Source organism: Medicago sativa, chromosome 1 (assembly GCF_051527215.1).
Source record: "Medicago sativa cultivar Bolivia chromosome 1, Bolivia_mono, whole genome shotgun sequence".
Classification (NCBI taxonomy): Eukaryota; Viridiplantae; Streptophyta; class Magnoliopsida; order Fabales; family Fabaceae; genus Medicago; species Medicago sativa.
Genome location: NC_140749.1, coordinates 930,613 through 954,041, shown reverse-complemented (window position 1 = coordinate 954,041; position 23,429 = coordinate 930,613).

The window sequence follows — 23,429 nt, the reverse complement described above, 5'->3', positions numbered from 1 at the left end:
AATTAACGAGAAGATTTTCTTGACCTCCATTTTGGCCGAATTTTAAGAGAATGCAAAAATATCCCATGGAAGTCGTAGTTATGTTGTTTACCTATCCAACGAATTGTCACATGCTAAGATTCAATGCAAATCGGCCACATTATGGCCTTCCTAGTAAAAAAGGGTCGAAAACGAGTAATGTCCTAAATTAACGAGGAGATTTTCTTAACCTCCATTTTGGCCTAATTTTTAGAGAATGCAAAAATATCACATGGAAATCGTTGTTATGTTGTTTACCTATCCAACGAATTGTCACATGCTACGATTCAATACAAACCGGCCACTTTATGGCCTTCCTAGTAAAAAAGGGTCGAAAACGAGTAATGTCCTAAATTAACGAGAAGATTTTCTTGACCTCCATTTTGGCCGAATTTTTAGAGAATGCAAAAATATCCCGTGGAAGTGGTAGTTATGTTGTTTACCTATCCAACGAATTGTCACATGCTAAGATTCAATGCAAATCGGCCACATTATGGCCTTCCTAGTAAAAAATGGTCGAAAACGAGTAATGTCCTAAATTAACGAGGAGATTTTCTTAACCTCCATTTTGGCCTAATTTTAAGAGAATGCAAAAATATCCCATGGAAGTCGTAGTTATGTTGTTTACCTATCCAACGAATTGTCACATGCTAAGATTCAATGCAAATCGGCCACATTATGGCCTTCCTAGTAAAAAAGGGTCGAAAACGAGTAATGTCCTAAATTAACGAGGAGATTTTCTTAACCTCCATTTTGGCCTAATTTTTAGAGAATGCAAAAATATCACATGGAAATCGTTGTTATGTTGTTTACCTATCCAACGAATTGTCACATGCTACGATTCAATACAAACCGGCCACTTTATGGCCTTCCTAGTAAAAAAGGGTCGAAAACGAGTAATGTCCTAAATTAACGAGAAGATTTTCTTCACCTCCATTTTGGCCGAATTTTTAGAGAATGCAAAAATATCCCGTGGAAGTCGTAGTTATGTTGTTTACCTATCCAACGAATTGTCACATGCTAAGATTCAATGCAAATCGGCCACATTATGGCCTTCCTAGTAAAAAATGGTCGAAAACGAGTAATGTCCTAAATTAACGAGAAGATTTTCTTGACCTCCATTTTGGCCGAATTTTAAGAGAATGCAAAAATATACCATGGAAGTCGTAGTTATGTTGTTTACCTATCCATTGAATTGTCACATGCTAAGATTCAATGCAAATCGGCCACATTATGGCATTCCTAGTAAAAAATGGTCGAAAACGAGTAATGTCCTAAATTAACGAGGAGATTTTCTTAACCTCCATTTTGGCCTAATTTTTAGAGAATGCAAAAATATCACATGGAAGTCGTTGTTATGTTGTTTACCTATCCAACGAATTGTCACATGCTACGATTCAATACAAACCGGCCACTTTAAGGCTTTCCTAGTAAAAAAGGGTCGAAAACGAGTAATGTCCTAAATTAACGAGAAGATTTTCTTGACCTCCATTTTGGCCGAATTTTAAGAGAATGCAAAAATATCCCATGGAAGTCGTAGTTATGTTGTTTACCTATCCAACGAATTGTCACATGCTAAGATTCAATGCAAATCGGCCACATTATGGCCTTCCTTGTAAAAAAGGGTCGAAAACGAGTAATGTCCTAAATTAACGAGGAGATTTTCTTAACCTCCATTTTGGCCGAATTTTTAGAGAATGCAAAAATATACCATGGAAGTCGTAGTTATGTTGTTTACCTATCCAACGAATTGTCACATGCTAAGATTCAATGCAAATCGGCCACATTATGGCCTTCCTAGTAAAAAATGGTCGAAAACGAGTAATGTCGTAAATTAACGAGAAGATTTTCTTAACCTCCATTTTGGCCGAATTTTTAGAGAATGCAAAAATATACCATGGAAGTCGTATTTATGTTGTTTACCTATCCAACGAATTGTCACATGCTAAGATTCAATGCAAATCGGCCACATTATGGCCTTCCTAGTAAAAAATGGTCGAAAACGAGTAATGTCCTAAATTAACGAGGAGATTTTCTTAACCTCCATTTTGGCCTAATTTTTAGAGAATGCAAAAATATCACATGGAAGTCGTTGTTATGTTGTTTACCTATCCAACGAATTGTCACATGCTAAGATTCAATGCAAATCGGCCACATTATGGCCTTCCTAGTAAAAAATGGTCGAAAACGAGTAATGTCCTAAATTAACGAGGAGATTTTCTTAACCTCCATTTTGGCCGAATTTTTAGAGAATGCAAAAATATACCATGGAAGTCGTAGTTATGTTGTTTACCTATCCAACGAATTGTCACATGCTACGATTCAATACAAACCGGCCACTTTATGGCCTTCCTAGTAAAAAAGGGTCGAAAACAAGTAATGTCCTAAATTAACGAGAAGATTTTCTTGACCTCCATTTTGGCCGAATTTTTAGAGAATGCAAAAATATCCCATGGAAGTCGTAGTTATGTTGTTTACCTATCCAACGAATTGTCACATGCTAAGATTCAATGCAAATCGGCCACATTATGGCCTTCCTAGTAAAAAATGGTCGAAAACGAGTAATGTCCTAAATTAACGAGGAGATTTTCTTAACCTCCATTTTGGCCTAATTTTTAGAGAATGCAAAAATATCACATGGAAGTCGTTGTTATGTTGTTTACCTATCCAACGAATTGTCACATGCTACGATTCAATACAAACCGGCCACTTTATGGCCTTCCTAGTAAAAAAGGGTCGAAAACGAGTAATGTCCTAAATTAACGAGAAGATTTTCTTGACCTCCATTTTGGCCGAATTTTAAGAGAATGCAAAAATATCCCATGGAAGTCGTAGTTATGTTGTTTACCTATCCAACGAATTGTCACATGCTAAGATTCAATGCAAATCGGCCACATTATGGCCTTCCTAGTAAAAAAGGGTCGAAAACGAGTAATGTCCTAAATTAACGAGGAGATTTTCTTAACCTCCATTTTGGCCGAATTTTTAGAGAATGCAAAAATATACCATGGAAGTCGTAGTTATGTTGTTTACCTATCCAACGAATTGTCACATGCTAAGATTCAATGCAAATCGGCCACATTATGGCCTTCCTAGTAAAAAATGGTCGAAAACGAGTAATGTCCTAAATTAACGAGGAGATTTTCTTAACCTCCATTTTGGCCGAATTTTTAGAGAATGCAAAAATATACCATGCAAGTCGTAGTTATGTTGTTTACCTATCCAACGAATTGTCACATGCTAAGATTCAAGGCAAATCGGCCACATTATGGCCTTCCTAGTAAAACATGGTCGAAAACGAGTAATGTCCTAAATTAACGAGGAGATTTTCTTAACCTCCATTTTGGCCTAATTTTTAGAGAATGCAAAAATATCACATGGAAGTCGTTGTTATGTTGTTTACCTATCCAACGAATTGTCACATGCTACGATTCAATACAAACCGGCCACTTTAAGGCTTTCCTAGTAAAAAAGGGTCGAAAACGAGTAATGTCCTAAATTAACGAGAAGATTTTCTTGACCTCCATTTTGGCCGAATTTTAAGAGAATGCAAAAATATCCCATGGAAGTCGTAGTTATGTTGTTTACCTATCCAACGAATTGTCACATGCTAAGATTCAATGCAAATCGGCCACATTATGGCCTTCCTTGTAAAAAAGGGTCGAAAACGAGTAATGTCCTAAATTAACGAGGAGATTTTCTTAACCTCCATTTTGGCCGAATTTTTAGAGAATGCAAAAATATACCATGGAAGTCGTAGTTATGTTGTTTACCTATCCAACGAATTGTCACATGCTAAGATTCAATGCAAATCGGCCACATTATGGCCTTCCTAGTAAAAAATGGTCGAAAACGAGTAATGTCGTAAATTAACGAGAAGATTTTCTTAACCTCCATTTTGGCCGAATTTTTAGAGAATGCAAAAATATACCATGGAAGTCGTATTTATGTTGTTTACCTATCCAACGAATTGTCACATGCTAAGATTCAATGCAAATCGGCCACATTATGGCCTTCCTAGTAAAAAATGGTCGAAAACGAGTAATGTCCTAAATTAACGAGGAGATTTTCTTAACCTCCATTTTGGCCTAATTTTTAGAGAATGCAAAAATATCACATGGAAGTCGTTGTTATGTTGTTTACCTATCCAACGAATTGTCACATGCTAAGATTCAATGCAAATCGGCCACATTATGGCCTTCCTAGTAAAAAATGGTCGAAAACGAGTAATGTCGTAAATTAACGAGAAGATTTTCTTAACCTCCATTTTGGCCGAATTTTTAGAGAATGCAAAAATATACCATGGAAGTCGTATTTATGTTGTTTACCTATCCAACGAATTGTCACATGCTAAGATTCAATGCAAATCGGCCACATTATGGCCTTCCTAGTAAAAAATGGTCGAAAACGAGTAATGTCCTAAATTAACGAGAAGATTTTCTTGACCTCCATTTTGGCCGAATTTTAAGAGAATGCAAAAATATCCCATGGAAGTCGTAGTTATGTTGTTTACCTATCCAACGAATTGTCACATGCTAAGATTCAATGCAAATCGGCCACATTATGGCCTTCCTAGTAAAAAATGGTCGAAAACGAGTAATGTCCTAAATTAACGAGGAGATTTTCTTAACCTCCATTTTGGCCGAATTTTTAGAGAATGCAAAAATATACCATGGAAGTCGTAGTTATGTTGTTTACCTATCCAACGAATTGTCACATGCTACGATTCAATACAAACCGGCCACTTTATGGCCTTCCTAGTAAAAAAGGGTCGAAAACAAGTAATGTCCTAAATTAACGAGAAGATTTTCTTGACCTCCATTTTGGCCGAATTTTTAGAGAATGCAAAAATATCCCATGGAAGTCGTAGTTATGTTGTTTACCTATCCAACGAATTGTCACATGCTAAGATTCAATGCAAATCGGCCACATTATGGCCTTCCTAGTAAAAAATGGTCGAAAACGAGTAATGTCCTAAATTAACGAGGAGATTTTCTTAACCTCCATTTTGGCCGAATTTTCAGAGAATGCAAAAATATACCATGGAAGTCGTAGTTATGTTGTTTACCTATCCAACGAATTGTCACATGCTACGATTCAATGCAAATCGGCCACATTATGGCATTCCTAGTAAAAAATGGTCGAAAACGAGTAATGTCCTAAATTAACGAGGAGATTTTCTTAACCTCCATTTTGGCCTAATTTTTAGAGAATGCAAAAATATCACATGGAAGTCGTTGTTATGTTGTTTACCTATCCAACGAATTGTCACATGCTACGATTCAATACAAACCGGCCACTTTATGGCCTTCCTAGTAAAAAAGGGTCGAAAACGAGTAATGTCCTAAATTAACGAGAAGATTTTCTTGACCTCCATTTTGGCCGAATTTTAAGAGAATGCAAAAATATCCCATGGAAGTCGTAGTTATGTTGTTTACCTATCCAACGAATTGTCACATGCTAAGATTCAATGCAAATCGGCCACATTATGGCCTTCCTAGTAAAAAATGGTCGAAAACGAGTAATGTCCTAAATTAACGAGGAGATTTTCTTAACCTCCATTTTGGCCGAATTTTTAGAGAATGCAAAAATATACCATGGAAGTCGTAGTTATGTTGTTTACCTATCCAACGAATTGTCACATGCTACGATTCAATACAAACCGGCCACTTTATGGCCTTCCTAGTAAAAAAGGGTCGAAAACAAGTAATGTCCTAAATTAACGAGAAGATTTTCTTGACCTCCATTTTGGCCGAATTTTTAGAGAATGCAAAAATATCCCATGGAAGTCGTAGTTATGTTGTTTACCTATCCAACGAATTGTCACATGCTAAGATTCAATGCAAATCGGCCACATTATGGCCTTCCTAGTAAAAAATGGTCGAAAACGAGTAATGTCCTAAATTAACGAGGAGATTTTCTTAACCTCCATTTTGGCCGAATTTTCAGAGAATGCAAAAATATACCATGGAAGTCGTAGTTATGTTGTTTACCTATCCAACGAATTGTCACATGCTACGATTCAATGCAAATCGGCCACATTATGGCATTCCTAGTAAAAAATGGTCGAAAACGAGTAATGTCCTAAATTAACGAGGAGATTTTCTTAACCTCCATTTTGGCCTAATTTTTAGAGAATGCAAAAATATCACATGGAAGTCGTTGTTATGTTGTTTACCTATCCAACGAATTGTCACATGCTACGATTCAATACAAACCGGCCACTTTATGGCCTTCCTAGTAAAAAAGGGTCGAAAACGAGTAATGTCCTAAATTAACGAGAAGATTTTCTTGACCTCCATTTTGGCCGAATTTTAAGAGAATGCAAAAATATCCCATGGAAGTCGTAGTTATGTTGTTTACCTATCCAACGAATTGTCACATGCTAAGATTCAATGCAAATCGGCCACATTATGGCCTTCCTAGTAAAAAAGGGTCGAAAACAAGTAATGTCCTAAATTAACGAGGAGATTTTCTTAACCTCCATTTTGGCCGAATTTTTAGAGAATGCAAAAATATACCATGGAAGTCGTAGTTATGTTGTTTACCTATCCAACGAATTGTCACATGCTAAGATTCAATGCAAATCGGCCACATTATGGCCTTCCTAGTAAAAAATGGTCGAAAACGAGTAATGTCCTAAATTAACGAGGAGATTTTCTTAACCTCCATTTTGGCCGAATTTTTAGAGAATGCAAAAATATACCATGCAAGTCGTAGTTATGTTGTTTACCTATCCAACGAATTGTCACATGCTAAGATTCAAGGCAAATCGGCCACATTATGGCCTTCCTAGTAAAACATGGTCGAAAACGAGTAATGTCCTAAATTAACGAGGAGATTTTCTTAACCTCCATTTTGGCCTAATTTTTAGAGAATGCAAAAATATCACATGGAAGTCGTTGTTATGTTGTTTACCTATCCAACGAATTGTCACATGCTACGATTCAATACAAACCGGCCACTTTATGGCCTTCCTAGTAAAAAAGGGTCGAAAACAAGTAATGTCCTAAATTAACGAGAAGATTTTCTTGACCTCCATTTTGGCCGAATTTTTAGAGAATGCAAAAATATCCCATGGAAGTCGTAGTTATGTTGTTTACCTATCCAACGAGTTGTCACATGCTAAGATTCAATGCAAATCGGCCACATTATGGCCTTCCTAGTAAAAAATGGTCGAAAACGAGTAATGTCCTAAATTAACGAGGAGATTTTCTTAACCTCCATTTTGGCCGAATTTTCAGAGAATGCAAAAATATACCATGGAAGTCGTAGTTATGTTGTTTACCTATCCAACGAATTGTCACATGCTACGATTCAATGCAAATCGGCCACATTATGGCATTCCTAGTAAAAAATGGTCGAAAACGAGTAATGTCCTAAATTAACGAGGAGATTTTCTTAACCTCCATTTTGGCCTAATTTTTAGAGAATGCAAAAATATCACATGGAAGTCGTTGTTATGTTGTTTACCTATCCAACGAATTGTCACATGCTACGATTCAATACAAACCGGCCACTTTATGGCCTTCCTAGTAAAAAAGGGTCGAAAACGAGTAATGTCCTAAATTAACGAGAAGATTTTCTTGACCTCCATTTTGGCCGAATTTTAAGAGAATGCAAAAATATCCCATGGAAGTCGTAGTTATGTTGTTTACCTATCCAACGAATTGTCACATGCTAAGATTCAATGCAAATCGGCCACATTATGGCCTTCCTAGTAAAAAAGGGTCGAAAACAAGTAATGTCCTAAATTAACGAGGAGATTTTCTTAACCTCCATTTTGGCCGAATTTTTAGAGAATGCAAAAATATACCATGGAAGTCGTAGTTATGTTGTTTACCTATCCAACGAATTGTCACATGCTAAGATTCAATGCAAATCGGCCACATTATGGCCTTCCTAGTAAAAAATGGTCGAAAACGAGTAATGTCCTAAATTAACGAGGAGATTTTCTTAACCTCCATTTTGGCCGAATTTTTAGAGAATGCAAAAATATACCATGCAAGTCGTAGTTATGTTGTTTACCTATCCAACGAATTGTCACATGCTAAGATTCAAGGCAAATCGGCCACATTATGGCCTTCCTAGTAAAACATGGTCGAAAACGAGTAATGTCCTAAATTAACGAGGAGATTTTCTTAACCTCCATTTTGGCCTAATTTTTAGAGAATGCAAAAATATCACATGGAAGTCGTTGTTATGTTGTTTACCTATCCAACGAATTGTCACATGCTACGATTCAATACAAACCGGCCACTTTATGGCCTTCCTAGTAAAAAAGGGTCGAAAACAAGTAATGTCCTAAATTAACGAGAAGATTTTCTTGACCTCCATTTTGGCCGAATTTTTAGAGAATGCAAAAATATCCCATGGAAGTCGTAGTTATGTTGTTTACCTATCCAACGAGTTGTCACATGCTAAGATTCAATGCAAATCGGCCACATTATGGCCTTCCTAGTAAAAAATGGTCGAAAACGAGTAATGTCCTAAATTAACGAGGAGATTTTCTTAACCTCCATTTTGGCCGAATTTTCAGAGAATGCAAAAATATACCATGGAAGTCGTAGTTATGTTGTTTACCTATCCAACGAATTGTCACATGCTACGATTCAATGCAAATCGGCCACATTATGGCATTCCTAGTAAAAAATGGTCGAAAACGAGTAATGTCCTAAATTAACGAGGAGATTTTCTTAACCTCCATTTTGGCCTAATTTTTAGAGAATGCAAAAATATCACATGGAAGTCGTTGTTATGTTGTTTACCTATCCAACGAATTGTCACATGCTACGATTCAATACAAACCGGCCACTTTATGGCCTTCCTAGTAAAAAAGGGTCGAAAACGAGTAATGTCCTAAATTAACGAGAAGATTTTCTTGACCTCCATTTTGGCCGAATTTTAAGAGAATGCAAAAATATCCCATGGAAGTCGTAGTTATGTTGTTTACCTATCCAACGAATTGTCACATGCTAAGATTCAATGCAAATCGGCCACATTATGGCCTTCCTAGTAAAAAAGGGTCGCAAACGAGTAATGTCCTAAATTAACGAGGAGATTTTCTTAACCTCCATTTTGGCCGAATTTTTAGAGAATGCAAAAATATACCATGGAAGTCGTAGTTATGTTGTTTACCTATCCAACGAATTGTCACATGCTAAGATTCAATGCAAATCGGCCACATTATGGCCTTCCTAGTAAAAAATGGTCGAAAACGAGTAATGTCCTAAATTAACGAGGAGATTTTCTTAACCTCCATTTTGGCCGAATTTTTAGAGAATGCAAAAATATACCATGCAAGTCGTAGTTATGTTGTTTACCTATCCAACGAATTGTCACATGCTAAGATTCAAGGCAAATCGGCCACATTATGGCCTTCCTAGTAAAACATGGTCGAAAACGAGTAATGTCCTAAATTAACGAGGAGATTTTCTTAACCTCCATTTTGGCCTAATTTTTAGAGAATGCAAAAATATCACATGGAAGTCGTTGTTATGTTGTTTACCTATCCAACGAATTGTCACATGCTAAGATTCAATGCAAATCGGCCACATTATGGCCTTCCTAGTAAAAAAGGGTCGAAAACAAGTAATGTCCTAAATTAACGAGAAGATTTTCTTGACCTCCATTTTGGCCGAATTTTTAGAGAATGCAAAAATATCCCATGGAAGTCGTAGTTATGTTGTTTACCTATCCAACGAGTTGTCACATGCTAAGATTCAATGCAAATCGGCCACATTATGGCCTTCCTAGTAAAAAATGGTCGAAAACGAGTAATGTCCTAAATTAACGAGGAGATTTTCTTAACCTCCATTTTGGCCGAATTTTCAGAGAATGCAAAAATATACCATGGAAGTCGTAGTTATGTTGTTTACCTATCCAACGAATTGTCACATGCTACGATTCAATGCAAATCGGCCACATTATGGCATTCCTAGTAAAAAATGGTCGAAAACGAGTAATGTCCTAAATTAACGAGGAGATTTTCTTAACCTCCATTTTGGCCTAATTTTTAGAGAATGCAAAAATATCACATGGAAGTCGTTGTTATGTTGTTTACCTATCCAACGAATTGTCACATGCTACGATTCAATACAAACCGGCCACTTTATGGCCTTCCTAGTAAAAAAGGGTCGCAAACGAGTAATGTCCTAAATTAACGAGGAGATTTTCTTAACCTCCATTTTGGCCGAATTTTTAGAGAATGCAAAAATATACCATGGAAGTCGTAGTTATGTTGTTTACCTATCCAACGAATTGTCACATGCTAAGATTCAATGCAAATCGGCCACATTATGGCCTTCCTAGTAAAAAATGGTCGAAAACGAGTAATGTCCTAAATTAACGAGGAGATTTTCTTAACCTCCATTTTGGCCGAATTTTTAGAGAATGCAAAAATATACCATGCAAGTCGTAGTTATGTTGTTTACCTATCCAACGAATTGTCACATGCTAAGATTCAAGGCAAATCGGCCACATTATGGCCTTCCTAGTAAAACATGGTCGAAAACGAGTAATGTCCTAAATTAACGAGGAGATTTTCTTAACCTCCATTTTGGCCTAATTTTTAGAGAATGCAAAAATATCACATGGAAGTCGTTGTTATGTTGTTTACCTATCCAACGAATTGTCACATGCTAAGATTCAATGCAAATCGGCCACATTATGGCCTTCCTAGTAAAAAAGGGTCGAAAACAAGTAATGTCCTAAATTAACGAGAAGATTTTCTTGACCTCCATTTTGGCCGAATTTTTAGAGAATGCAAAAATATCCCATGGAAGTCGTAGTTATGTTGTTTACCTATCCAACGAGTTGTCACATGCTAAGATTCAATGCAAATCGGCCACATTATGGCCTTCCTAGTAAAAAATGGTCGAAAACGAGTAATGTCCTAAATTAACGAGGAGATTTTCTTAACCTCCATTTTGGCCGAATTTTCAGAGAATGCAAAAATATACCATGGAAGTCGTAGTTATGTTGTTTACCTATCCAACGAATTGTCACATGCTACGATTCAATGCAAATCGGCCACATTATGGCATTCCTAGTAAAAAATGGTCGAAAACGAGTAATGTCCTAAATTAACGAGGAGATTTTCTTAACCTCCATTTTGGCCTAATTTTTAGAGAATGCAAAAATATCACATGGAAGTCGTTGTTATGTTGTTTACCTATCCAACGAATTGTCACATGCTACGATTCAATACAAACCGGCCACTTTATGGCCTTCCTAGTAAAAAAGGGTCGAAAACGAGTAATGTCCTAAATTAACGAGAAGATTTTCTTGACCTCCATTTTGGCCGAATTTTAAGAGAATGCAAAAATATCCCATGGAAGTCGTAGTTATGTTGTTTACCTATCCAACGAATTGTCACATGCTAAGATTCAATGCAAATCGGCCACATTATGGCCTTCCTAGTAAAAAAGGGTCGCAAACGAGTAATGTCCTAAATTAACGAGGAGATTTTCTTAACCTCCATTTTGGCCGAATTTTTAGAGAATGCAAAAATATACCATGGAAGTCGTAGTTATGTTGTTTACCTATCCAACGAATTGTCACATGCTAAGATTCAATGCAAATCGGCCACATTATGGCCTTCCTAGTAAAAAATGGTCGAAAACGAGTAATGTCCTAAATTAACGAGGAGATTTTCTTAACCTCCATTTTGGCCGAATTTTTAGAGAATGCAAAAATATACCATGCAAGTCGTAGTTATGTTGTTTACCTATCCAACGAATTGTCACATGCTAAGATTCAAGGCAAATCGGCCACATTATGGCCTTCCTAGTAAAACATGGTCGAAAACGAGTAATGTCCTAAATTAACGAGGAGATTTTCTTAACCTCCATTTTGGCCTAATTTTTAGAGAATGCAAAAATATCACATGGAAGTCGTTGTTATGTTGTTTACCTATCCAACGAATTGTCACATGCTAAGATTCAATGCAAATCGGCCACATTATGGCCTTCCTAGTAAAAAAGGGTCGAAAACAAGTAATGTCCTAAATTAACGAGAAGATTTTCTTGACCTCCATTTTGGCCGAATTTTTAGAGAATGCAAAAATATCCCATGGAAGTCGTAGTTATGTTGTTTACCTATCCAACGAGTTGTCACATGCTAAGATTCAATGCAAATCGGCCACATTATGGCCTTCCTAGTAAAAAATGGTCGAAAACGAGTAATGTCCTAAATTAACGAGGAGATTTTCTTAACCTCCATTTTGGCCGAATTTTCAGAGAATGCAAAAATATACCATGGAAGTCGTAGTTATGTTGTTTACCTATCCAACGAATTGTCACATGCTACGATTCAATGCAAATCGGCCACATTATGGCATTCCTAGTAAAAAATGGTCGAAAACGAGTAATGTCCTAAATTAACGAGGAGATTTTCTTAACCTCCATTTTGGCCTAATTTTTAGAGAATGCAAAAATATCACATGGAAGTCGTTGTTATGTTGTTTACCTATCCAACGAATTGTCACATGCTACGATTCAATACAAACCGGCCACTTTATGGCCTTCCTAGTAAAAAAGGGTCGAAAACGAGTAATGTCCTAAATTAACGAGAAGATTTTCTTGACCTCCATTTTGGCCGAATTTTAAGAGAATGCAAAAATATCCCATGGAAGTCGTAGTTATGTTGTTTACCTATCCAACGAATTGTCACATGCTAAGATTCAATGCAAATCGGCCACATTATGGCCTTCCTAGTAAAAAAGGGTCGCAAACGAGTAATGTCCTAAATTAACGAGGAGATTTTCTTAACCTCCATTTTGGCCGAATTTTTAGAGAATGCAAAAATATACCATGGAAGTCGTAGTTATGTTGTTTACCTATCCAACGAATTGTCACATGCTAAGATTCAATGCAAATCGGCCACATTATGGCCTTCCTAGTAAAAAATGGTCGAAAACGAGTAATGTCCTAAATTAACGAGGAGATTTTCTTAACCTCCATTTTGGCCGAATTTTTAGAGAATGCAAAAATATACCATGCAAGTCGTAGTTATGTTGTTTACCTATCCAACGAATTGTCACATGCTAAGATTCAAGGCAAATCGGCCACATTATGGCCTTCCTAGTAAAACATGGTCGAAAACGAGTAATGTCCTAAATTAACGAGGAGATTTTCTTAACCTCCATTTTGGCCTAATTTTTAGAGAATGCAAAAATATCACATGGAAGTCGTTGTTATGTTGTTTACCTATCCAACGAATTGTCACATGCTAAGATTCAATACAAACCGGCCACTTTATGGCCTTCCTAGTAAAAATGGGTCGAAAACGAGTAATGTCCTAAATTAACGAGGAGATTTTCTTGACCTCCATTTTGGCCGAATTTTAAGAGAATGCAAAAATATCCCATGGAAGTCGTAGTTATGTTGTTTACCTATCCAACGAATTGTCACATGCTAAGATTCAATGCAAATCGGCCACATTATGGCCTTCCTAGTAAAAAAGGGTCAAAAACGAGTAATGTCCTAAATTAACGAGGATATTTTCTTAACCTCCATTTTGGCCGAATATTTAGAGAATGTAAAAATATCCCATGGAAATCGTAGCTTTGTTGTTTACCTATCCAACGAATTGTCACATGCTAAGATTCAATACAAACCGGCCACTTTATGGCCTTCCTAGTAAAAAAGGGTCGAAAACGAGTAATGTCCTCAAATAACGAGGAGATTTTCTTAACCTCCATTTTGGCCGAATTTTTAGAGAATGCAAAAATATCCCACGGAAGTCGTTGTTATGTTTTTTACCTATCCAACGAATTGTCACATGCTACGATTCAATACAAACCGGCCACTTTATGGCCTTCCTAGTAAAAAAGGGTCGAAAACGAGTAATGTCCTAAATTAACGAGGAGATTTTCTTAACCTCCATTTTGGCCGAATTTTTAGAGAATGCAAAAATATACCATGGAAGTCGTAGTTATGTTGTTTACCTATCCAACGAATTGTCACATGCTAAGATTCAATACAAATCGGCCACATTATGGCCTTCCTAGTAAAAAAGGGTCGAAAACGAGTAATGTCCTAAATTAACGAGGAGATTTTCTTAACCTCCATTTTGGCCTAATTTTTAGAGAATGCAAAAATATCACATGGAAGTCGTTGTTATGTTGTTTACCTATCCAACGAATTGTCACATGCTAAGATTCAATACAAACCGGCCACTTTATGGCCTTCCTAGTAAAAAAGGGTCGAAAACGAGTAATGTCCTAAATTAACGAGGAGATTTTCTTGACCTCCATTTTGGCCGAATTTTAAGAGAATGCAAAAATATCCCATGGAAGTCGTAGTTATGTTGTTTACCTATCCAACGAATTGTCACATGCTAAGATTCAATGCAAATCGGCCATATTATGGCCTTCCTAGTAAAAAAGGGTCAAAAACGAGTAATGTCCTAAATTAACGAGGATATTTTCTTAACCTCCATTTTGGCCGAATATTTAGAGAATGTAAAAATATCCCATGGAAATCGTAGCTTTGTTGTTTACCTATCCAACGAATTGTCACATGCTAAGATTCAATACAAACCGGCCACTTTATGGCCTTCCTAGTAAAAAAGGGTCGAAAACGAGTAATGTCCTAAAATAACGAGGAGATTTTCTTAACCTCCATTTTGGCCGAATTTTTAGAGAATGCAAAAATATCCCACGGAAGTCGTTGTTATGTTGTTTACCTATCCAACGAATTGTCACATGCTACGATTCAATACAAACCGGCCACTTTATGGCCTTCCTAGTAAAAAAGGGTCGAAAACGAGTAATGACCTAAATTAACGAGAAGATTTTCTTGACCTCCATTTTGGCCTAATTTTAAGAGAATGCAAAAATATCCCATGGAAGTCGTAGTTATGTTGTTTACCTATCCAACGAATTGTCACATGCTAAGATTCAATGCAAATCGGCCACATTATGGCCTTCCTAGTAAAAAAGGGTCGAAAACGAGTAATGTCCTAAATTAACGAGGAGATTTTCTTAACCTCCATTTTGGCCGAATTTTTAGAGAATGCAAAAATATACCATGGAAGTCGTAGTTATGTTGTTTACCTATCCAACGAATTGTCACATGCTAAGATTCAATGCAAATCGGCCACATTATGGCCTTCCAAGTAAAAAATGGTCGAAAACGAGTAATGTCCTAAATTAACGAGGAGATTTTCTTAACCTCCATTTTGGCCGAATTTTTAGAGAATGCAAAAATATACCATGGAAGTCGCAGTTATGTTGTTTACCTATCCAACGAATTGTCACATGCTAAGATTCAATACAAATCGGCTACATTATGGCCTTCCTAGTAAAAAAGGGTCGAAAACGAGTAATGTCCTAAATTAACGAGGAGATTTTCTTAACCTCCATTTTGGCCTAATTTTTAGAGAATGCAAAAATATCACATGGAAGTCGTTGTTATGTTGTTTACCTATCCAACGAATTGTCACATGCTAAGATTCAATACAAACCGGCCACTTTATGGCCTTCCTAGTAAAAAAGGGTCGAAAACGAGTAATGTCCTAAATTAACGAGGAGATTTTCTTGACCTCCATTTTGGCCGAATTTTAAGAGAATGCAAAAATATCCCATGGAAGTCGTAGTTATGTTGTTTACCTATCCAACGAATTGTCACATGCTAAGATTCAATGCAAATCGGCCACATTATGGCCTTCCTAGTAAAAAAGGGTCAAAAACGAGTAATGTCCTAAATTAACAAGGATATTTTCTTAACCTCCATTTTGGCCGAATATTTAGAGAATGTAAAAATATCCCATGGAAATCGTAGCTTTGTTGTTTACCTATCCAACGAATTGTCACATGCTAAGATTCAATACAAACCGGCCACTTTATGGCCTTCCTAGTAAAAAAGGGTCGAAAACGAGTAATGTCCTAAAATAACGAGGAGATTTTCTTAACCTCCATTTTGGCCGAATTTTTAGAGAATGCAAAAATATCCCACGGAAGTCGTTGTTATGTTGTTTACCTATCCAACAAATTGTCACATGCTACGATTCAATACAAACCGGCCACTTTATGGCCTTCCTAGTAAAAAAGGGTCGAAAACGAGTAATGTCCTAAATTAACGAGAAGATTTTCTTGACCTCCATTTTGGCCTAATTTTAAGAGAATGCAAAAATATCCCATGGAAGTCGTAGTTATGTTGTTTACCTATCCAACGAATTGTCACATGCTAAGATTCAATGCAAATCGGCCACATTATGGCCTTCCTAGTAAAAAAGGGTCGAAAACGAGTAATGTCCTAAATTAACGAGGAGATTTTCTTAACCTCCATTTTGGCCGAATTTTTAGAGAATGCAAAAATATACCATGGAAGTCGTAGTTATGTTGTTTACCTATCCAACTAATTGTCACATGCTAAGATTCAATGCAAATCGGCCACATTATGGCCTTCCTAGTAAAAAATGGTCGAAAACGAGTAATGTCCTAAATTAACGAGGAGATTTTCTTAACCTCCATTTTGGCCGAATTTTTAGAGAATGCAAAAATATACCATGGAAGTCGTAGTTATGTTGTTTACCTATCCAACGAATTGTCACATGCTAAGATTCAATGCAAATCGGCCACATTATGGCCTTCCTAGTAAAAAATGGTCGAAAACTAGTAATGTCCTAAATTAACGAGGAGATTTTCTTAACCTCCATTTTGGCCTAATTTTTAGAGAATGCAAAAATATCACATGGAAGTCGTTGTTATGTTGTTTACCTATCCAACGAATTGTCACATGCTAAGATTCAATACAAACCGGCCACTTTATGGCCTTCCTAGTAAAAAAGGGTCGAAAACGAGTAATGTCCTAAATTAACGAGGAGATTTTCTTGACCTCCATTTTGGCCGAATTTTAAGAGAATGCAAAAATATCCCATGGAAGTCGTAGTTATGTTGTTTACCTATCCAACGAATTGTCACATGCTAAGATTCAATGCAAATCGGCCACATTATGGCCTTCCTAGTAAAAAAGGGTCAAAAACGAGTAATGTCCTAAATTAACAAGGATATTTTCTTAACCTCCATTTTGGCCGAATATTTAGAGAATGTAAAAATATCCCATGGAAATCGTAGCTTTGTTGTTTACCTATCCAACGAATTGTCACATGCTAAGATTCAATACAAACCGGCCACTTTATGGCCTTCCTAGTAAAAAAGGGTCGAAAACGAGTAATGTCCTAAAATAACGAGGAGATTTTCTTAACCTCCATTTTGGCCGAATTTTTAGAGAATGCAAAAATATCCCACGGAAGTCGTTGTTATGTTGTTTACCTATCCAACGAATTGTCACATGCTACGATTCAATACAAACCGGCCACTTTATGGCCTTCCTAGTAAAAAAGGGTCGAAAACGAGTAATGTCCTAAATTAACGAGAAGATTTTCTTGACCTCCATTTTGGCCTAATTTTAAGAGAATGCAAAAATATCCCATGGAAGTCGTAGTTATGTTGTTTACCTATCCAACGAATTGTCACATGCTAAGATTCAATGCAAATCGGCCACATTATGGCCTTCCTAGTAAAAAAGGGTCGAAAACGAGTAATGTCCTAAATTAACGAGGAGATTTTCTTAACCTCCATTTTGGCCGAATTTTTAGAGAATGCAAAAATATACCATGGAAGTCGTAGTTATGTTGTTTACCTATCCAACGAATTGTCACATGCTAAGATTCAATGCAAATCGGCCACATTATGGCCTTCCTAGTAAAAAATGGTCGAAAACGAGTAATGTCCTAAATTAACGAGGAGATTTTCTTAACCTCCATTTTGGCCGAATTTTTAGAGAATGCAAAAATATACCATGGAAGTCGTAGTTATGTTGTTTACCTATCCAACGAATTGTCACATGCTACGATTCAATGCAAACCGGCCACTTTATGGCCTTCCTAGTAAAAAAGGGTCGAATACGAGTAATGTCCTAAATTAACGAGAAGATTTTCTTGACCTCCATTTTGGCCGAATTTTAAGAGAATGCAAAAATATCCCATGGAAGTCGTAGTTATGTTGTTTACCTATCCAACGAATTGTCACATGCTAAGATTCAATGCAAATCGGCCACATTATGGCCTTCCTAGTAAAAAATGGTCGAAAACGAGTAATGTCCTAAATTAACGAGGAGATTTTCTTAACCTCCATTTTGGCCTAATTTTTAGAGAATGCAAAAATATCACATGGAAGTCGTTGTTATGTTGTTTACCTATCCAACGAATTGTCACATGCTACGATTCAATGCAAACCGGCCACTTTATGGCCTTCCTAGTAAAAAAGGGTCGAATACGAGTAATGTCCTAAATTAACGAGAAGATTTTCTTGACCTCCATTTTGGCCGAATTTTAAGAGAATGCAAAAATATCCCATGGAAGTCGTAGTTATGTTGTTTACCTATCCAACGAATTGTCACATGCTAAGATTCAATGCAAATCGGCCACATTATGGCCTTCCTAGTAAAAAATGGTCGAAAACGAGTAATGTCCTAAATTAACGAGGAGATTTTCTTAACCTCCATTTTGGCCGAATTTTTAGAGAATGCAAAAATATACCATGGAAGTCGTAGTTATGTTGTTTACCTATCCAACGAATTGTCACATGCTAAGATTCAATGCAAATCGGCCACATTATGGCCTTCCTAGTAAAAAATGGTCGAAAACGAGTAATGTCCTAAATTAACGAGAAGATTTTCTTGACCTCCATTTTGGCCGAATTTTTAGAGAATGCAAAAATATCCCATGGAAGTCGTAGTTATGTTGTTTACCTATCCAACGAATTATCACATGCTAAGATTCAATGCAAATCGGCCACATTATGGCCTTCCTAGTAAAAAATGGTCGAAAACGAGTAATGTCATAAATTAACGAGGAGATTTTCTTAACCTCCATTTTGGCCGAATTTTTAGAGAATGCAAAAATATACCATGGAAGTCGTAGTTATGTTGTTTACCTATCCAACGAATTGTCACATGCTAAGATTCAATGCAAATCGGCCACATTATGGCATTCCTAGTAAAAAATGGTCGAAAACTAGTAATGTCCTAAATTAACGAGGAGATTTTCTTAACCTCCATTTTGGCCTAATTTTTAGAGAATGCAAAAATATCACATGGAATTCGTTGTTATGTTGTTTACCTATCCAACGAATTGTCACATGCTACGATTCAATACAAACCGGCCACTTTATGGCCTTCCTAGTAAAAAAGGGTCGAAAATGAGTAATGTCCTAAATTAACGAGAAGATTTTCTTGACCTCCATTTTGGCCGAATTTTAAGAGAATGCAAAAATATCCCATGGAAGTCGTAGTTATGTTGTTTACCTATCCAACGAATTGTCACATGCTAAGATTCAATGCAAATCGGCCACATTATGGCCTTCCTAGTAAAAAAGGGTCGAATACGAGTAATGTCCTAAATTAACGAGGAGATTTTCTTAACCTCCATTTTGGCCGAATTTTTAGAGAATGCAAAAATATACCATGGAAGTCGTAGTTATGTTGTTTACCTATCCAACGAATTGTCACATGCTAAGATTCAATGCAAATCGGCCACATTATGGCCTTCCTAGTAAAAAAGGGTCGAATACGAGTAATGTCCTAAATTAACGAGGAGATTTTCTTAACCTCCATTTTGGCCGAATTTTTAGAGAATGCAAAAATATACCATGGAAGTCGTAGTTATGTTGTTTACCTATCCAACGAATTGTCACATGCTAAGATTCAATGCAAATCGGCCACATTATGGCCTTCCTAGTAAAAAATGGTCGAAAACGAGTAATGTCCTAAATTAACGAGGAGATTTTCTTAACCTCCATTTTGGCCTAATTTTTAGAGAATGCAAAAATATCACATGGAAGTCGTTGTTATGTTGTTTACCTATCCACCGAATTGTCACATGCTACGATTCAATACAAACCGGCCACTTTATGGCCTTCCTAGTAAAAAAGGGTCGAAAATGAGTAATGTCCTAAATTAACGAGAAGATTTTCTTGACCTCCATTTTGGCCGAATTTTAAGAGAATGCAAAAATATCCCATGGAAGTCGTAGTTATGTTGTTTACCTATCCAACGAATTGTCACATGCTAAGATTCAATGCAAATCGGCCACATTATGGCCTTCCTAGTAAAAAATGGTCGAAAACGAGTAATGTCCTAAATTAACGAGGAGATTTTCTTAACCTCCATTTTGGCCGAATTTTTAGAGAATGCAAAAATATACCATGGAAGTCGTAGTTATGTTGTTTACCTATCCAACGAATTGTCACATGCTAAGATTCAATGCAAATCGGCCACATTATGGCCTTCCTAGTAAAAAATGGTCGAAAACGAGTAATGTCCTAAATTAACGAGAAGATTTTCTTGACCTCCATTTTGGCCGAATTTTTAGAGAATGCAAAAATATCCCATGGAAGTCGTAGTTATGTTGTTTACCTATCCAACGAATTATCACATGCTAAGATTCAATGCAAATCGGCCACATTATGGCCTTCCTAGTAAAAAATGGTCGAAAACGAGTAATGTCATAAATTAACGAGGAGATTTTCTTAACCTCCATTTTGGCCGAATTTTTAGAGAATGCAAAAATATACCATGGAAGTCGTAGTTATGTTGTTTACCTATCCAACGAATTGTCACATGCTAAGATTCAATGCAAATCGGCCACATTATGGCATTCCTAGTAAAAAATGGTCGAAAACTAGTAATGTCCTAAATTAACGAGGAGATTTTCTTAACCTCCATTTTGGCCTAATTTTTAGAGAATGCAAAAATATCACATGGAATTCGTTGTTATGTTGTTTACCTATCCAACGAATTGTCACATGCTACGATTCAATACAAACCGGCCACTTTATGGCCTTCCTAGTAAAAAAGGGTCGAAAATGAGTAATGTCCTAAATTAACGAGAAGATTTTCTTGACCTCCATTTTGGCCGAATTTTAAGAGAATGCAAAAATATCCCATGGAAGTCGTAGTTATGTTGTTTACCTATCCAACGAATTGTCACATGCTAAGATTCAATGCAAATCGGCCACATTATGGCCTTCCTAGTAAAAAAGGGTCGAATACGAGTAATGTCCTAAATTAACGAGGAGATTTTCTTAACCTCCATTTTGGCCGAATTTTTAGAGAATGCAAAAATATACCATGGAAGTCGTAGTTATGTTGTTTACCTATCCAACGAATTGTCACATGCTAAGATTCAATGCAAATCGGCCACATTATGGCCTTCCTAGTAAAAAAGGGTCGAATACGAGTAATGTCCTAAATTAACGAGGAGATTTTCTTAACCTCCATTTTGGCCGAATTTTTAGAGAATGCAAAAATATACCATGGAAGTCGTAGTTATGTTGTTTACCTATCCAACGAATTGTCACATGCTAAGATTCAATGCAAATCGGCCACATTATGGCCTTCCTAGTAAAAAATGGTCGAAAACGAGTAATGTCCTAAATTAACGAGGAGATTTTCTTAACCTCCATTTTGGCCTAATTTTTAGAGAATGCAAAAATATCACATGGAAGTCGTTGTTATGTTGTTTACCTATCCACCGAATTGTCACATGCTACGATTCAATACAAACCGGCCACTTTATGGCCTTCCTAGTAAAAAAGGGTCGAAAACGAGTAATGTCCTAAATTAACGAGAAGATTTTCTTGACCTCCATTTTGGCCGAATTTTAAGAGAATGCAAAAATATCCCATGGAAGTCGTAGTTATGTTGTTTACCTATCCAACGAATTATCACATGCTAAGATTCAATGCAAATCGGCCACATTATGGCCTTCCTAGTAAAAAATGGTCGAAAACGAGTAATGTCATAAATTAACGAGGAGATTTTCTTAACCTCCATTTTGGCCGAATTTTTAGAGAATGCAAAAATATACCATGGAAGTCGTAGTTATGTTGTTTACCTATCCAACGAATTGTCACATGCTAAGATTCAATGCAAATCGGCCACATTATGGCATTCCTAGTAAAAAATGGTCGAAAACTAGTAATGTCCTAAATTAACGAGGAGATTTTCTTAACCTCCATTTTGGCCTAATTTTTAGAGAATGCAAAAATATCACATGGAATTCGTTGTTATGTTGTTTACCTATCCAACGAATTGTCACATGCTACGATTCAATACAAACCGGCCACTTTATGGCCTTCCTAGTAAAAAAGGGTCGAAAATGAGTAATGTCCTAAATTAACGAGAAGATTTTCTTGACCTCCATTTTGGCCGAATTTTAAGAGAATGCAAAAATATCCCATGGAAGTCGTAGTTATGTTGTTTACCTATCCAACGAATTGTCACATGCTAAGATTCAATGCAAATCGGCCACATTATGGCCTTCCTAGTAAAAAAGGGTCGAATACGAGTAATGTCCTAAATTAACGAGGAGATTTTCTTAACCTCCATTTTGGCCGAATTTTTAGAGAATGCAAAAATATACCATGGAAGTCGTAGTTATGTTGTTTACCTATCCAACGAATTGTCACATGCTAAGATTCAATGCAAATCGGCCACATTATGGCCTTCCTAGTAAAAAAGGGTCGAATACGAGTAATGTCCTAAATTAACGAGGAGATTTTCTTAACCTCCATTTTGGCCGAATTTTTAGAGAATGCAAAAATATACCATGGAAGTCGTAGTTATGTTGTTTACCTATCCAACGAATTGTCACATGCTAAGATTCAATGCAAATCGGCCACATTATGGCCTTCCTAGTAAAAAATGGTCGAAAACGAGTAATGTCCTAAATTAACGAGGAGATTTTCTTAACCTCCATTTTGGCCTAATTTTTAGAGAATGCAAAAATATCACATGGAAGTCGTTGTTATGTTGTTTACCTATCCACCGAATTGTCACATGCTACGATTCAATACAAACCGGCCACTTTATGGCCTTCCTAGTAAAAAAGGGTCGAAAACGAGTAATGTCCTAAATTAACGAGAAGATTTTCTTGACCTCCATTTTGGCCGAATTTTAAGAGAATGCAAAAATATCCCATGGAAGTCGTAGTTATGTTGTTTACCTATCCAACGAATTGTCACATGCTAAGATTCAATGCAAATCGGCCACATTATGGCCTTCCTAGTAAAAAATGGTCGAAAACGAGTAATGTCCTAAATTAACGAGGAGATTTTCTTAACCTCCATTTTGGCCGAATTTTTAGAGAATGCAAAAATATACCATGGAAGTCGTAGTTATGTTGTTTACCTATCCAACGAATTGTCACATGCTAAGATTCAATGCAAATCGGCCACATTATGGCCTTCCTAGTAAAAAATGGTCGAAAACGAGTAATGTCCTAAATTAACGAGGAGATTTTCTTAACCTCCATTTTGACCTAATTTTTAGAGAATGCAAAAATATCACATGGAATTCGTTGTTATGTTGTTTACCTATCCAACGAATTGTCACATGCTACGA